The 14363-nt window shown below is 48.0% G+C and overlaps 1 long non-coding RNA gene across 2 annotated transcripts in view; it reads right to left on the bottom strand.

The window, feature by feature from the left end:
• Positions 1 to 580: 580 nt before the first annotated feature.
• LOC121294012 overlaps positions 581 to 14363 on the bottom strand; it is a 52060-nt gene continuing 38277 nt past the window's right edge. The window contains exon 3 of one of the 2 annotated variants that reach the window (XR_005946675.1): positions 581 to 925. This is a non-coding gene — a long non-coding RNA (uncharacterized LOC121294012). The remainder of the gene's footprint in view (positions 926 to 14363) is intronic. The other variant, XR_005946676.1, reaches the window with a different exon arrangement.

The following is a 14363-nucleotide window of genomic DNA, read 5'->3' as shown; positions in this document are numbered from 1 at the left end:
GGCTTGGTGATTTAAGCTCATGTGTGAGTGTGTGACTGGGGTTAAATCCTTAAATCCCTCACTAAATATGTGAGAGTTAATAGGCCATTTTTTTTCTAATCAATACCATAATATTGGGGTTTTGGTATTGATTACTCATTGAAGTCTGATACTATTTGAATTGTGATTGTGCTGATGCATTTCTTTTTTAACTATTAAATGATTTTCCTGCCTCTTATTTACTGCCATTTGTAATGTAGCATTGCCAGTATTATCACAAAGTAAACGAACTTTTATAACTTCCATTTGTCCATTGATGAGCTAAGACTATTTGTCCAGAAACATTTGCAGCTTTAATTTTTTTCTGCCTCACAGTGTGCCAATCTAGTGTTCCGGACACGAGTAGGGATTAGTGTAAACAGCCCTGATTTCTTATCTCGCCACTTGTCCGTAAAATGAAAGGTGTTTTGATTTGCTTCCCCCTTTATAAGTGGTGGTGTATTTCCCAGCCCCTCAGCTTTTGTGTCATCCAATTTTCTATTAATAACCCCACAGCAAATTCAAGATAGGATAAACTCAAAGGGTTAGTTTATTTGCACACTCTCAAACCAGGGGAGGAGGTTCGCCATGTTGCCTCCTGTGCACTTATACAGCAAAAGAGGGATAGAGAAAAAGATTTACAGGGCAAAGGCCGCAGAGAAAATAATAATTTTTTCACGTGGGTTCCAAAGTCCAGGATCAAAGTCCAATTAGGTATTCCTTCACAGAGGTTGGCAGGCTGAAAATCGATGCAATATTATTCACTTTTCCAGTGGAGTTGGCTTGACAGGATGAAATAAACGTGCAGAGATGAATCAGTCTCGTAGACAGTGGTACAGAAGTTCCAATAGAAACATTGTAGATGGAGCCAGGTATTCCATCTGGGCAGAGCCCCTTTTCTGTGCTGCTGTTAGATAAATGGTAAAGTGGCAGACTGAGTTTGCAGTATAGCAAGGCAATATAACTGGTTCCACCACTCAAGGTTCATGTCACATGACTCCAACCTCTCCATATTGTCTTTGACAAGGGATATGTATCCCTCATCTAGATATCTGAGATGGTTAAATGTTCCAACCATTAACACTTGAAAGGAAAGTTGCAGAGACCTTTGCCCTAGTAGACGAATAGACTCCCGTTGGCCAGCCTGGCTTATGAAATGTAGATGGCCTTTGTATAGTTCTCTTTAAATTTGGTCTCTACAGCCCACAGGGTGTCGCTAGTGTATTTTCAGAGATAATAAGGTGCAGGTTTCTGCGACACTGCCGTGATAGTTCCTTTTGATCGAGGGTCACAGACAGACATAGCTTCAATCTTTTTAAAGGGTTTTTGTCCAGCTTTTAAAATTTTATAAATAACCATGAGTTTATCTATATCTATTTTGTAAAAATATACAGGGTGAGGTCTTAGTCCCTTCATACTAGTAATCTATTTCTGTATGCGATGTTACAAAATTTGAGGTCTTACTTGTTGACTGTTATACACCTGCAACTTTGACAGAAATTATTTGTCAATAATACTCTGTAAAGGAAAGTCAGCTTGTAAACACTACATTATGCAGTTCATTAAATCAATGGCTTGGATTTTACATTTGCAAATTGGGACTGATACCATGCTACGCATGCATAAAATCCAGCATGATGCTGTCGGGTTGCGAGCCTGATGTCAACTTATTGGTTTCCCAAAACACAGTAGGCAGGCAGGCACTGGAATCAGCAGTCCACCATATTGAAAAAAACCATTAAGGGAAATTGAGGTTGTTGATAAGGCAATTGACCTGAATATTATGCTGTCACTGCAATAATGCGGTTGGTGTGGGCAGGAATGCGAGAGTGGGTGTACGCCTTTTCACCATCTAAGGTGAAAAAGCATAAAGGAAGAGGGGTACATCTTTTGGGGGGTTCCCTGTGCATATTGGGGGCACGCCTCCCCCCCCAAAGATGATACCCCTCCCTTTCTCCCTTTGTGCCTCCTCACCTGGCTTTCAAAACCCTCCCCTCAAACCACCCTCCCCAGGCTGGCTGATACCACCCCACCCAAAAATCCCAGACTTATCTGAGTCCGGGTCCTCCAGGATCCATTGAGCTCTTCTTCCTAAACCTGCTTCCAGTCCCAGCAGTGGCCACTACTGACTTCTGGCACTGCTGAGACTGCTAGAGCTGCTGGTCAGTCAGATTGGTTGGCGCAGTTCTCGAGGATAGGACAAATGTCGCACTCTCTGCTTGTTTAGGCCGCTGGCAGCATGTTATCACTTTGGTTGGCCTTTTCTAAACTGGCTGGGTGGGGGACGGGAAGGTGGTTGGGTAATAGCCCCACAAGTAATACCCACACCCATAAAATTCTCCCCATTATCCAATATTTTAATCCTGAAAAATGCACAGCATAAAATGGTTACAGCAAGAAGGAGGCCATTCAGCCTGTCGAGCCCATGCTGGCTTTCTGCAAGAACAATTCAACTAGCCCCCCACGCCCACCCTTTCCCTCTAGCAGTTTTTTTCCTATCAAATACTAACTAATTCCCTTTTGAAAGCCATAATTTAACTGGCCTCCAACACCTTTCAGGCATGGCATTCCAGATTGTCACCACTCATTGCTTTAAACTTGTTTCCTCACATTGCTTTAGGTTCTTTTGCCAATCACTTTAAAGCTTTAGGAATTAATAACAATTAACTTTAACTATCTTCACAGCCTACACATTTACCATTGTTATTTACTTGGTCTCTGATGCTTTAAAGGTTTGTGTCAGGCCAAAGTCTGAATGGCCCTTTCTTCATTTAGCAGTCTTAACTCATACCGATACTACTTTAAAAACTTTCCACACACTTCAGAAATATAAGTGAACTATTATGGTTATAGTTCCACACCTAAAGTTGGCTAGATTGTACTATAACTTGCCATTGCACTGTTTGCAGAGGCTGTAGGCTGTAGGCCTTCCTTCAGCTGGGCTACCTGGACATCTTCTTTCCAGCAGGAAACTTGTTTCATTACAAACTATCAAGTATGGACCTGTGTGCCTCTGTATTCCCATGAAAAGATCAATACATTGTGTTCTTAGCTAGGCGATAATAGGTAAGAAAGCATACTGTACAACATCCATGAAGGCACCTCCTATTTTGAGACTGAATGTAAACATCAGCTGAAAAAGCCTCGCTTGAAATGTCGAAACTCCCAACATAAGAACCGTGATCAGTTTGCTCACACTCTTCTAAAGGCATATTGCCTGTTGGATCCGTTGAGCCTGAGAGACTTGAAGAATCAAACTTAGGGCAGAATTTTATGTTTGTCAGGCGGGCGCAGAGCTGATCACCGCCGGTGAAGCGGGCCGCGCCACCATTTTGCGCAGGCGGGCCTCCAGAGCGTTGCACACTCCCGTGGACAGCGGGATTTTCAAATTTGCGGTGGGCGTGCACAGACCGCCAGTTCCAATGGAGAGCCGGCAGTCTGTATAAAGAAAGGCCAGGCAGCCTCCTTTAGGCTGTTCACCATGGACAGCGACAGGTGCAGGGGGTCTGCACAGCGGGCTCCAGAGGAGGGCAGGCCATAGGAGGAGGGAAGGCCAGCGGAGGAGGGCAGGCTGCAGGGTAGGCCAGCTGGGAGCCAATGTGTCCCTCGCTTCTCTGACGCCTGCCTTGCTGCCCTTCTTGAAGAGGTGGCAGTATGTCGGGAGGTCCTGTTTCCCGAGGACCCCCCACGTCATGAAGCGGGCCTGGCAAGAGGTGATGGAGGTGGTCAGCTCCCTAGATACTGTCCATCAAACAGGGGCCCTGTGCCGCAAGCGCTTCAATGATTTGTTGCGCTCTGGAAGGATGAGTACCATGTCGGCCTTGGCCATTTGACTCAGCAGGTAGCCTTAGCCTTTGAACCCCCATCTTAGTGTCGTTACTGCATTGGGCATTTGGCACACGCTGGGTGGGCGAACAGATAGTGACCATGCTTACATCAGCCTTCGTGGTTGAGGAGAAGATGGGTTGTCCCCGCAGCCTATGTTGGTGTTTGTGGCAGTTGAGTACTCTGGGGGCAACCTGCAGGGGAGGCAGCTGGACACATACTCAGAACTCCAACACATGTCTTATTGATGGTGATGAGATGGTGGAAGGGGAGCCTCAAGGTGTTGTGGCCAAGAGCCATCTGCTGGCCTCAGTGCCGCATCCAGTTGTGCCTCCTTGCCATGGGCGCTAAGACCCGTGTGTTATTCAAAGTGATGGACGCGGAATGTGTCCAAGGTGGCTGTTGGAGGAGGGGGTTGGGAGCAGCTGTTCTATCTTCTGGTGACTGATCACCAGTAGTGTGGACAGGAGCCGCTGGAGGCCTCAGTTGGGCCACTGTGGTTGGGGTGCGGCGTGCGCGTGCAGAGTACATGAGCGATCAGCCCCAATAAATCCTCTTCTCTGTTCTGCAGGCGAAAACTGAGCACAACGCGTTTGCGGATTGGTGGTGGCTGGGCTGTGCTGCACTATGTCACCCACTTCCAGGAACAGGCCATCGAGCTGGGGAGGAGGCAGGAGGCCAGGTTGGCAGGTGTCAGCGAGGCTGGGGCACAGCGGCCAGGTATTTGAGGTCCACAGCCCCATTCACTCTGTCTCCCCACCATCCAAAGCACTGATGATTGCTGCAATCGTTAATGCAGCAACACTGCTCATTCACAGACTGATACAGTCAGATGTGTGGGTCATACACAAAGATCCCTCGGCCCCTTGAGGATGCGCATCTCTAGCACCTTCCAAAGTCGCCTTATCCCATTTGTGACCACTATCCTCATGGCCTAACATGCCATGGCATCGCTGCTGCACATCCAAATACTTATTGCATCTTAGGAGGGTTTGTACCTCCACCACCCTTTCAGCCAGCGCGTCCCACATTACTCTGTCCAAAAGGTCCTCAGCACTTCACCTGTCAACCTCATGGCACTCAACTTAAATAAATGCCACCACATTAGTCATCCCCCCACCAAGGGGAAATGTTGCCTTCTCTTCATCTGGTCTATGCCCCTCTTAATGGTATGAAGGTCAATAATGTGACCTATCAATCTCCTGTGCTCCACGGCAAATGTCACAAGTGTTTGCAATGTTTCCTCATAACTCCAACTCTCCAGGCCAGCATGCATCCTGGTCAGGAACCTCTGCACTCTTCCCACTCCAATCACATCCCTCCCATGAAGCGCAGGTCACAACTGAACACAGAAATGTAGATGTGGCACTTGCAACCTGACTTCCCTTTTCCTACATTCTATTCCTCAGCTAAAAAAGGCAAGTTTGGCTTTTACCCTGTTAAACCCCCTGTGTTCCTGTTCTGCTACCTTAACGGGTCTGCCCAGCAAGGTCCCTGTAATCGTCCTGACTTTCCACGGTCCTACCATTACTCATGTATTCCCGTACCTTGCTTGTCTTGCCCAAGTGCTTAACCTCACACAATTCCACATAACATTCCATGTGGAATTCCTTAGGCCATCTGACCAGCCTGTCTGTGTGCATGTGTAATATTTGAGCTTCCTCTTTACTATTTACCACCCCACCAATATTCATCTCCGTAGGCTTTTGAAGGTTGAGTGCATTATGAGCCTGGGGGGGGGAAGGGATGAATGGTGTTATTGACTGAACGCTAACTGATCCACTGTCCTTGTTGTTAATTTCAGCATCACCACCGCATGGCCACCAGGAGGATGTCCAGAGTCCTCTTTCCACACCTGAGCGGCATCAATTGGCACTTGCCTCACATCATTTCAGCCAGCCAAGCACCAGTGCAGCGACTACCACATCGGTGGGGATTATAACATTAGCTAGTGTCCCAGGGCACAGTGGAGAGGGCACTTCACAATCATTGGAGGAGATGGTGAAGAGATGGACAGACAGTGCCAATGGGGCCAGCAGCCGGAGGACTGCAGGGGACCAGGCACATGCTGAGTCTGGCAGTGTGGATGTGCCTCTGGAGATGTCCACCATGCAGCAGCTGCAGGACAAGCGGCCAGCTGCTCGGGAGCATCTGGCAGTGTTGCATGAGAGTGTGCTTCACTTGGTCTCTGTGGTGGAGGAATCCAGGCAGAATGTCAGTGATGGCATGAACCTCAGGGCAGAGCTTCAGGCTTTCTTCATTGAGAGATTGGCGACTCTCATGGAGAGGGGCTTCCAACAGATTGAGAATCTTCTGATTGGGTTACGCTCTGACCTGCAAACCCTCACAGCGGTAATGGCCACAGGTAGTCATTCCCAATGTGGGAGATGTTCTGGGCACCAAGTGTCGGCGCTCGGTGCCCATCCATCTGCGGTGAGCAGGGAGGTCCAATGTGACCTCACGTTGGTGCAGCAACTGCCTGTCGTCGCTGCGAGCTCCTCTCAGGGCGCTCCGGGTGAGGGCAGCAGCTCCTCCGCCCCTCTGCCAATGAGGCTGCGACAACTGGGGAGATGTCAGTTCAGGAACTGGCCACTCCCTCCCAGGTGGGGCCATCACAGGCTCCACAGGCCAGAGGACAGCTGCCAAGGTCATCGAGGCCAACAGGACAGCAAGGTCAGCAGGCTGTCTGACAAGCCACTCTGAGCACCGAGATGTAGCACCCGCAAATGTAAGCATAAGGCACGTTAGGCACTCCACGGGTTTCTCACTGGTGCTTTTCTGTTGCCCATGGATTAGGGAATTTTTTTTGTGAACATCGGAGCAACGTTTTGTCATGTTTTTGGTGGCACCATCTGATGGATGGGAATAAAGTCCACATTTGTGACCATGGCTGAGGGTGTCTCCTTTATGCTGCATTTGTCTGTTTCACAGACATATCTTGAGTGTTTGAGTGGACATTGAGGTTTATGTACTAAGCCCTTAGTTGCAGTTGATGAGGTGGAAGATGTAGCACCTAAAGGCCACATGTGGAAGTGCCAGGCAATGCTGGTCCTGCAGATCCATGTGTGTGGAGTTAGCTGAAAGTTCGTTGGATTAAAGTGTCCCGGGTGTCCCTGTCTCTTTGGTAGAATAGCGGGTCGCTGTGCTGCCCCTCATCATTGCCCTGTGCTTCCTCATCCTCTGAGCCACTGCTGGATTCATCATGTGCAGCCGCATCCACTGCATCAACGTCTTCATCGTCAACTGCATCCCCCCTTTCCAGCGCAAGATTATGTAGAGCGCAGCATGCTACCACTATCAGAGAGACGCGATCTGGGGCATACTGGAGTGCGCCCTCTGAGCGGTCCAGCCATCGGAAGTGCATCTTGAGAAGACCGCTGGCTCTCTCCACCACAGCCCTTGTGGTGCCGTGGCTCCTATTATACCGCTGCTCAGCTTCTGTTCTTGGATGGCGGTGAGGCATCAGGAGCCACCTTCTGAGGGGATAGCCCTTGTCACCCAGCAGACATCCATCCAGCCGAGCCAGAGCACTGAAGAGCCCCGGCACCTGGGAGTGTCTGAGGATGTAAGCATTGTGGGAGCTGCCTGGGTACCTTGCACAGACTTGCAGAATCTGCATCCTGTGATCACACACTATCTGCACGTTCATGGAGTGGAAACCCTTCCTGTTGACGAAGGCACTGGGTTCACCTGCTGGCACCTTGATGCCACATGTGTACAGTCTATTGCACCCTGGACACGGGGGAAGCCAGCAATGGCCGCGAAGCCTCTGGCTCACTGTGCCTGACTTGCCTGGTCCCAATGGAAGTGAATGAAGGTCAATGCACGTCTGAACAGAGCGTCTGTAACCTGCTTGACATAAGTGTGGACAGGTGATTGGGAGACACCGCAAAGATCACCCACTGAGCCCTGGAAGGAGCCAGAGGCATAGAAGTGGAAGGCAACTGTGACCTTCAGAGCTGCTGGCATGGGGTGACAACCAGTTAGCAGATATCTCAGGGCCAATCATTTGACATATGTAGTTGGCTGTTTCCCTTGACAGTCGGAGCCTCCTTCGGCACTGCACCTCAGTCATATTGAGGTAGCTGCTTCGCTGCCTGTATACCCAGGCAACAGGATAGTGGCGTTCTGCGGCCCCTTCCACCTTGGACAACCTCTTGGCCCTGCAACCCTTGTGCCTGCGCCTGGCCTCCCAAAGGTGGCTCCCCTGGAGGCTGATGGTCCACTCCTGGCCTCCTCCTTATTCTGTCCCTCCCTTCCTCCTCAGAGGAGCTGCCTCCAGTGGAAATGTCAGAACCCACACCCAGGCTAAACGGAGGTCTCCGGAAAGCTGCAGGCTCGATAAAGATTACTGTCTGCAGACTGGTGAGCTGAAGCTTCAAAGTACAGAGAAAGCTGTTAGAAATTGATCTGAACTGCTAACAATCACACAGGCAAGTTTAAAACATTTTCTGCAATAAATACTTCAGATGAAACACTGACAACCCCAATGAGCCCACATATCCCGCCCGTGGATGAGTTTTGTTAAAAAGTCACTTACCCGTTTGCTTGTTGTGCCCGTGCGCCAAGCCAAAGTTCGCACAGGCGCCTCAAAATCGGCATCGATTGCTGAGTTAAGGGCCTTAAGAAGCCCTTTAATTAATGGCGGGCGCGCATCACACTTCATAGTGCGCCTGTCCAGCTAAATATCGCGATGCCGCGCACTGATGTCAGGATGCTTGCCCGACATCAGCGGCGCCATTTTAAGTGTGGGACTCACCACCCGCACGTCATCCATAAAATTCTGCCCATATAGTTTCCTACTAGAACATAAGAAAAAGGAGCAGGAGTAGGCCACACAGCTGCCGGAGCCTGCTCTGCCATTTAGTATCATGGCTGATCTTGGATTTTCACTTCATTTTTCTGCCCTACCCCATATCTTCGATTCTCTTAGCATCCAAAAATCTATTGAGCTCAGCTTTGAGTATACTCAACGACGAGCATCCACAGTCCTCTAGGGTAGAGAATTCCAAAGGTTCAAAAGCCTCTGATTGGAAAGATTTCTCCTCATCTCAATCCAAAGTGGTCGTGCCCTTATATTGAGACTATGTTCCATCATTCTAGAGTCTCCATCCCAAGGAAACAGCCTCTCAGCTTTTACCCTGCCAAGCCCTCTATGAATCTTTATGTTGCAGTGAGACAACCTCTTATACACCAACCTGGCCCGTCTGTAGACATGCAAAATAGATCTGAACAGTCACTGAAGAACTCACGGCAAAATGAGACAGCATTCTTGCTGTCTTAATCAATATCCAAGGGCAAATAGCAAATATATGCCACTGCAATACTTTTGGGTGCTAATTGCTACACTTCTTGCTTTCCCACCATTCTGGCTTATTGTAAAAAGAATTTCGACAGTCCATCCTACACAGACAACACAATGAAGTGACATTGATAACATGCCTCAGAACTAACATCAAGCCTTGTATTACTGGGGTGTGTATGGGAAATAATAAAAAGTACTTACCTCATGATCTTTCTGATGGATGGAGGAAGTCCAAAGCCTGACTCTTCCAATCATCAGCAATGCTGTGTGCATTGCCGCAGTGTGTGTAGATTTTCCTAACCCGACGCTACTGTGCATGTCTTTTCAGATCTTCCGATCCCACCTGTCAAAGAAATGTGCAGCTCCGTGTCCACCAGCAAACTCCATGGGAGCGGAGTCGAGTTGGGTAAATACAGAGCACTAACCACCACATTCTACCTGGTAAGCTTAAAGGTCTGGTGTGGGTGAGTGAATGGATGAGTGGATGAGTGCTGAGGTGGCTGAGTGGGTGGGTGGGGGTGGTGGGGAGTTGCGTCTGGTCGGGTTGCAGTCAGCCTAGGTCAGACCTTTGGGGGGGGGGGGGGGGGGTTTGTTTGTGGGAGGGGGAGTGGTGGTGGTGGTAGTCCAGTCGGGTCGGAGTGTAGTCAGGCTGGGTCGGGTTGGAGGTTGCATAGTTGAATTTGGGGGGATGGGGTATTCAGGTTGGGTCGGGGATGTAATTGGGTGGTCGGGAGGTAGTTAGGTCGGGTTGGGGAGGTAGTTGGATGCTCAGGGAGGGTAGTAGGGTGGTCAGTGGGGATGATTGGTGGGATTGGTTGTGGAGTTATCCAGGTGTTAGATCAGGTTTTAAATGTCTAATGTTTCCTGGGTAACTATCCAGATAAGCGCATCGGAACTGTTTGAAGTCTCTGACTCTAACTCAGAGTCAGAGACATTCACACAGGATCCCGGGGAGCAGGGGAATTTCCCGTCGGAAGTTTAAACTTCCCAGGCAATTCCTACATAGGTCCATGCATCAGAGCTTCCACAGGGACCTGATGCACATGCTTTGCCCCAACAGCCACAGCACGGAGTCACCAATCCTCTGCTGCACTCTTGGATCTTTTCCTGAGCCCTGTTTCATTGCCAGGGCTTCTCCCGAGTCCTCACCACTTAAAGTCTGCAAAATGCAACCCCTTTTCCGCTTGGAGACACTTTTTCTGTTCTTCTTTCTTCTTAACTGGGACTTTTACTTGTCCCCTATCCCTTTGGGACCTCCCCCTGTCCCTTATCCCTGTCCCCTGCCTGGGTTGCTTCTCTGCTATGGCACTCTGCTCTCAGTCCCATGACCTGGTTTCCGCACTGTATCTTTTTGTTTCTTGTTACGCAGTTGCACCATTGTCAGGATGGCCGAGCCTTAGAACTGCTGGATTGTGCAAGCGTGAGACTCCCGAGGCCTATCTGGACTTGAAGTTCCTGACCTCCCCACTTGATGAGTTAAGCTGGGTTCTCATAACAGGGGTGAGTTGTGTAGTTACCCGGGAGTTAGACTAGGTTTTTTCTGTCTAACATTTCCTGGGAAACTAACCAGTTGGTACTGTAGCACTGTCCGAAGTCCCTGACTATATTCATAGTGTGTTCCTGGGAACAGGGGAATTGTCCATCAGAAGTTGAAATTTCCCAGGCAATTCCCAGGCAAATCAGCACATCAGGAATTCCATGGGGCCCCAACATGCATTCCAGCCACACGTCTGGTCTAACAATCTGGAGACCAGAAGATTTGGGCCAGAATTTTAATATCAGAAAGTGGTTTGAAAGTATTTATGAATGTCAAATATTGTATTATCCTTTATCTGTTGATTTATTTTGCACAAATTTATAAATTTACATCTTATAATAAATATAATTCACAGCTTGTGAAATATGTACTTAATTTTCCCAATTTCCGGATCGCCAGAGACTGGAAGTACGATGGAAGATGCGTATCAGGACCCTGTGGAAGCCCTGATGCATGGACCTATGTGGGAATTGCCTGAAGTTGTGCTTATGAGTTGGTGCTTGAGTGCAGACTTGTGAATCCAGGGGAACAGAGTCCTGGCAGACGAGATTAATACCCTGTTAGGAGAGCTGTCGTTGAGGCTGACTGAGTTGGAACAACTTTTGGAGAGAATTCCAAGGCAAGATCTTCGAAGGTGAAGACTAGAATCCCTGGCGAGAGAGACAGAGTTTCAAAGAGATTGGCTGACTCCGGGTGGTTTCCTGAAAAATCCATAGAATCTGTCTGGGTCACATCTGCCAGTTTTTATGCAGTATGGTGTGTTCGACCACAGTTTGCCTGTTAATTCACATGTACCTCATATTAAGCCCGAATGTATAAGATAGGTATTGTAAATTATTTTTATCCTTCTGACCTTGTATAGTAAAGTTTATTTTTATTTGATCAAAACCTGTGGAATCTTGAGGCTTTATTCAATTAGCAAGTGTCTTGAATCTTAGACTTTGTCTACTTTAAAGAAAAGGTTATTGGTCCCAAGCCGGATCTTACCAAGAACTTGGGGGTCTGGTCCAGGATCACAGCACCCCCCCCAAGCACTCACACAGCACCCCCGACTACCTGCTCTACCACCTAACTATCCCCCCAACCCGAAATGACTACCACCTCACCCACCCCTCCCAAGCCAAAATGACTACCACCTCAACCACCCCACCCACTTACCCACTTAGCTCACCCACTTACCCACCCTGCCACCTACCCTGCCAGTGACACCCACACCCATGAATGAATAAAAAAAAAAACATTCAACCACTCACCCATTCACTAACATTCAAACTGGACCTTTAAAATCACCATATGGCAGCTAGTACCCTAAAAAGGAGGTGTATCCTGTCTTCCCCCAGGCTATACAACGCTGCGATGGAGCTCTCAAGGAGGGACATGGTGTTCCTCATTTCTGGTAAAGCCGGGCTTGGAATATTTGGCAAGAAACACCAGCAACATCGAGGTGGGGGAAAGTTCGAACGGAGCAGCAATCTGACGTTGATATTTGAATTGTTAGAACTCTTTTCAGGGTCTTTAAGCTGTCTTCTGACATTTCTTATGTCCAGTATGATTCAGCCTCTGTGCATGTCAATCTTAGCAGAGAGGTAGAAATAGTGACGTTGAGACTTAGTGTAAGGCTTTGATAAATATGTGTTCCAGGCAGTTTCATCTGCCTCAGACCAAAACCAAGCACTTCATAATAGATTAATTTCTTAGAGGAAATCTTCAATCCCTCATTAACAATCCAATTATCAGCAGGAATTATTTTTATCGCTCTGGGTGAATGATAAGCAGAGCTCTTTTATAAATAGTGGCATGCCCTCCCAGGCTATAACTCAGGGTCCCTGCCAGCAATACAGCAACCTGAAACTGAAATTGAAACCTGGAAATTGCCCGAATTTTCTGATGTGTGTTTTGCATTTCACAAAGCTGTGAGATTACAAGTTAGTAAAATGTCCCCCGTTTAATAGCTCATAATAATAATTAAAATAAATAAAGTGCATCTCAGTCAACACCGTGTCTGGGCAGATTTTAGAAGTATGTCAGTGATGCAAATTTTATTGTACAAGAGTAGCAACCACCAAGTATAGAGTGGCCAATATAGAAGCAAATAAAAATGCACAATTGACTTTAGATATAAGTGACAGTTAATGGCACAATTTCTCTTTGAAGCTGTCAAGCATAACTTTTAAGCCATTTATCCACTCATTGCTGATGCAGCTGTAAAAGTGATAGAAGGTCAAAGGAGTCCAGAGAATGCCAAATGAAGAGTCCAAATAAAGCTTTATAAGAGCTTCCAGAGAAATTGTCCGTGCCCCCATTTTGCTCTGAAGCTTTGTATAAAATGTGCCACTTTATCTAATACTTGAAAGTAAGAATTACTTTCTTTTAATGGATTTTAAGGAAGACCAAGGCTTTGCAGGTCCTGGGGTCCCACTCTGGCAAAGGCATAAGGATGTACCAATGTATAAGGATGGGCTTATTTGCTTCATTGGGGGAAGGAGGGTGGTAAAAGCAAAATGGAATCTACATTTATGCTATCTTCTGGGCCTTTGGAAAGGTAATTGTTTCTCTCTGGAATTTATTATCCTACCTTAGTAAAGGTTTGAAGTCTTGTTGAGGCCTTCAGCAAGACCCATGGTGAGTTTCAGCTGTTGCATGTTCCACTGTTACCTTATAACAACTGACTGGGCAGAAATTCCCTGGGTGGTCCACCAGGAACAGCCACTTGATCCCCTTGCACCCGCCTCCCCCTCTAAATCTCAATTATTAAAGTGGCATTATAAAAAGGGTGGAATCCTGGATTTCTGCCCTATTCAAGTCTAAGGGTGGAATCGTCCCAGATTTGCACTAAGTGCAATAGCGGGTGGGAAAAAGAATGTTTTACCTGCCAAACGCAATGGTAGCTTTTCACGCTGTATTGTCCTAATCCCACCTCATTAATTGAGCATTCCCAGGAAACACGCCATTTTTATGGCGGGCGGGGTCTCATTTTCACGCCACACTGTTACCGCTATGCTTCATCATGTCAGATGCTGTATTTAAAGTGCAGTCGCATGCACACTTCTCAGTGCTTCCAGCCTAGGACTGCTCCAAAGAAGGCTTGGCCCCAAAAGGAAAGAAGACTGGAGCCCCCCCCTCCGATTAAGTAATGTGTCCCTCGAACACCTTTAGAATGCCGTGGAGGTCCGCCGTGATGTCCTCTACTACCACTTTGGCTTGGTAGGTGATGGCAGTGGTGATCAGTGACAATGCTGTACAGAAGGGGTTGGCCATCCAGCGCAGATAGAGGATGAATGATCTCATCTGTGCCGCAAGGTAAGCCAACCATCTCATCACTCTAAACACACACTCACAGGCCCATCATACATTCACTGGCATCTCAATCACTGCCAGCTCAAGGGACATCACTGCTCACTCTCTCAGACATACCCTTACATTTCTATCTGGCTCCATCTCCTCTGGAGGCTGTCTCCTCAGCACTCACTATCTTGAGGCCACTTGCACAGATCAACATGTGCTCCCACACATACCCTGGGATACCCCACTTCCCCAATACAGCCCTTGCCCTGCAGCCTCTTCCCATGCCTGAGGCCACTTCTCCCCCTTCCCAAAGCAAGCCCTAGCCCTGCAGCTGTTGAAAAGCCACTCCTGCCTTATGGCTGATTTGGTGGGTAGAGACCTGCCTGTGAGCCC

This window comes from Carcharodon carcharias, chromosome 23 (assembly GCF_017639515.1).
Source record: "Carcharodon carcharias isolate sCarCar2 chromosome 23, sCarCar2.pri, whole genome shotgun sequence".
Lineage (NCBI taxonomy): Eukaryota > Metazoa > Chordata > Chondrichthyes > Lamniformes > Lamnidae > Carcharodon > Carcharodon carcharias.
The sequence above is the reverse complement of the archived record's forward strand: the minus strand, read 5'-3'. Positions and strand labels throughout refer to the sequence as shown.